The sequence below is a fragment of the Sinocyclocheilus rhinocerous genome, unplaced genomic scaffold (assembly GCF_001515625.1).
Source record: "Sinocyclocheilus rhinocerous isolate Xijiao unplaced genomic scaffold, SAMN03320098_v1.1 scaffold474, whole genome shotgun sequence".
Classification (NCBI taxonomy): domain Eukaryota; kingdom Metazoa; phylum Chordata; class Actinopteri; order Cypriniformes; family Cyprinidae; genus Sinocyclocheilus; species Sinocyclocheilus rhinocerous.
The window spans coordinates 489,394-493,485 of NW_015644625.1; positions in this window are offsets into that span (position 1 = coordinate 489,394).

Here is a 4,092-nt window from a genome sequence, read left to right on the forward strand (position 1 = left end):
GTATATATATATATATATATATATATATATATATATAACCATTCAAAAGTTTGATAATAACTATTAAATTGTAATTATATTTCACAATATATTAATCTGTTCTGATTAAATAATGCAGCCTTGGTGAGCATAAGAACTTCTTTCAAAAACATAAACAAACAAAAAAATCTTACTGACCATACATTTGTGAACAGCTGTGTATACAAACATTTCTTATAATTTAAATTCTATTTACCATTTGCTTTTCACAGGCAATTGTACTAGCTGGAAGCATGCACATTCTATAATGCACCTAATTTACATAGAAAGGTGTGTTTGGCTCAAAAGAACAATGGCTTAATTTAAATACAAAGCACTGATATTTTAGCACATTTAGTGCTTGGTTAAACTGTATTGTGTTTGGTTAGTTTGCGCTAAAATATCAAGGCGCAACTGATCTCTGCCACAGACATGGTTACACGTGCAATGCCCATGTGTGCATGTGATAGAGAAAGCAAAAGCACGTTGGTTTTCACATTGTGACATTTACACAGTATTGCGCCATGCTGTCGTGCTGTCACAAAACACAGAGCGCATAAAGATGTCAGATTCCAGCTGTCATGTGGAAAATTGACAAGAACAACAGAAAACCCGGTGGGAAGCAGAAATAAAAATAATGTTCATGTGACTCCCAGTGCCAACCAGACGGTGGGACGCGATTATGGCTGTCCAATAATGAGCTAGTCAGCACGAGTTAACATCAAGAGGGACAAGAAGCAAATCTGACATGCAGACTTATCTAATTACAGCACACTCCTGATGTGAGAGAGAGAAAGATGGTTTGATGGTTGAAGGTTTATTTGGTTATTAACACGTCCATTATCACACACATAAATGCACACACTCATTATTGGCTGAGTTGAGTATTACAGTGCTGGTCCAGGTTATGAAATAATGCAATTAGCAGCTCTTGCAAAGGCAAGCATCACTATTACCCAATCATATCTAGAGAACCGCAGGTGGACTCTTCTGACTTGAGCCAGTAATGGGGTTGTGCAAAATTCAGAACTGAAGAATTGGCTAAATTTGAATTCATTGTTGGACTTGAATTTGAATTAAATTGGCTACAACCCACAGGAATTTGAACTGGAATGACAGGAAGAGGAATTTACTGAACAGCAGTGCAAAGAAATGCAATGTAGATAATGCATTCTGTGAAATGAAGTGTTCTTTTACCCTGATCCACAAACGTTAATATAATAAATTGATATATTAAAGGGGTCCTTGATTATGATTTCACTTTTTTAACTTTAGTTAGTGTTTATTAAGTGTTTAGTTAGTGTTATTTCTTTTGCAGAATTAGCTTTTTAAGACCTAAGCTTCGTTCAGACTGTCAGCCCAAATCCGATTTTGTGCATATCCAGATGGAATCTTTTGTTTTGTGCATTGGTTTCTATGGTAATACCATTGTGTTGTTATGCCTACGCTAACAACAACTGTAACAGCAATACAGTTTGCAGTACAGATATTGTCTTACGACATGACAACATGTTGCCGTCGCGGTTGTGCTGTATTATTATTATATTTCGTCTTGTAAGGCAGCGGCAGAAACGCAGGAAGCTGGAATGTGCGGCTTTATTCCGTGCTGCTGTCTCGGCTACTTTCAAAACTCAAAGGAGTACGTATACTAGCAGTATATTGTGTTTTTCTGCTTGACTTGCACTTCACAACACAAGCTTGTTTCTGCAAAGATGTTCAGCATGTTTTTTTAAAAATCGTCTGATGTGTTTACATTTCCAGAAATGCGATTTGAATAGGATTCCAAACCACATATGAATGTAGCTCAAAACGGATTTGCACAAATCGGATTTCATCTAGTTCGTTGCTGTTCAGACTATCTAAATATGAATGGATTTCAATTGGATTTGCACAAAAATTGTATTTGGGCTGACAGTCTGAATGAGGCTGACATCACAGACCCTAAAATTTACATAAACCCTGCCCCCGGGAACATGCAGCAGAGGGGGTGGGGCCATGTTGCACATGCAACTACCCGTAAATGTAAGGGGCGTGACGTATCCGGACAACATGCACTAGGCGGTTAATGAATCTCAACACACTGGGCCTACTAACCAATATGAGCCCATTGCATATTTCTGAGGGAGGGGCTTCATAGAACTAGGAAGTCAACAGACCATTTTAGGAGAATGTAAAATATGTAAAAAAACAAAAACAAAGCATGAACATGTTAAAGTGCACCCCATAAACACAACAAAGCCTTTGTAAATAGCTGATTGACCACCCCTTTAAATATAATTAACTTCTTAGTTTATCTCTGAATGGTGAACAACCATGGCAAGTAAGAAACTACCTAGCAACCACCCCAAACATCCTAGTAACCACATAACAGGAACCTGGCAAGGCCCCAGCACTGTAGCAGCAACTTTTGCACAAGTGAGCACCATTCACAATCTCTTCAGAAAATGTAAAAATGTAGTTAGTTTATATACCATTCAAAATAAATACTTTTACTCAGCAAGGACACGTTAAACTGATCAAAGGTGACAGCTTTATATTCTATTTTTAAAAATGCAGTTCTTTTGAACTTTCAAAAGAACCCTTTCAAAGAACCCTGAAATAAATGCATAAAGGGTTCCACAATAAAAATTATGCAGCAAAACTGTTTTCAACATTGACAATAATAATAAATGTTTCTTGAGCAGCAAATCAGCATATTAGAATGATTTCTGAAGGATCATGTGACTTTGAAGACTGGAGTAATGATGCTGAAAATTCAGCTTTGACATCCAGTACATACATATATAAATATTTTGACTTGTAGATAAAGCAGTGACCAATGAGTGTGTACAGAAATCAGCAGACAGTCCCCTAAAACCAGTGCATGAAAAAGTGATGAAGATTTGTTCTGTTCCTGCCAATCACTCAGAGAGAGAACTGAGGTCCCAGACTGGAACAAAGACATAAACTCTGGTTCTTGTGAAACCGCCGAGTAATACAAACATACACAGAGAGAAACAGAGAGAGGGAGAGCAAACAGAAAGAAAGACAGAGGGAGAGATTAACTGGTGAATGTTGACCTTGCCAGCTGGTGGTTGAAGGAGCTACTTACACACACACATCCGGATATAGCTCTCTGGAGTGCACGAGCTGTCAGCTTGGCACTATGATGCAGTGGAGGAGGGGCCATATAGGGTGCGAGTTTATACCAATCCCTAAACATCCTCTCCAACACAAACACTCCACATGCTTACCCAAAATCCCACAGGCTGGGTGCATCGCCGTTCACAACTGGCATGGCATGGACCATCACAGGCCTAAATCACATCTGATCTCTGACCTCCATACGGTCAGTCCAGACTTAGCAGCAGATCTCACACTCCATCAACAAATCTGCTTCAAACATTTGCTTGGTCTTCATCCAGACAGCCAAGATGCACACTGTAAAAAATGTTTTCATCATAATAACAACAACATCTGTTTTTATCAATTTAATTTGTTACAATAATTTGTTTTTTGTATACAATTTTATGAGGCTTCAACTTTCAAGAGTTTCAGTTTTTTTCAAGTTTTTTTTTTGTATCCAGTATTTTTAAAGTGGCAAGATAAAGTGCAATGAGCTTAAGTAACTTTGACATCACTTTGATTTTACTTAAAACTTTGTTTATTGTTAAAAATATTTGATTATATTTTATTAAATATTTAATCCTTAAAATATTTAAAATTAACTATTTTAAAATCATTTAAATATTACTAATTTAATTTTAAATTGTACATTCATTCATATATAATCATATATTTAATCATATATATCCTAGTTTAATGAAAATAAACTGAATTATAAAGAAAATAAATTAAATAATGTTCATACAGTTACTGTCATCCATATAGATACCCATCAATAAATGCAGTTCTGCATCGGCTCTCATAGGGACTGTTTTGCATACAGTGACTGTCACTATAACAACACATATTATAGACTTTAGTGTCATTGTTAGATATTGAAAATATCATTTGAAATAATAATTTGTTGTCCTACCTTCCAACGTGAGACACAAAGGTGACGGTTAAGCTTGAAGGTCCTGCATTGTTCAG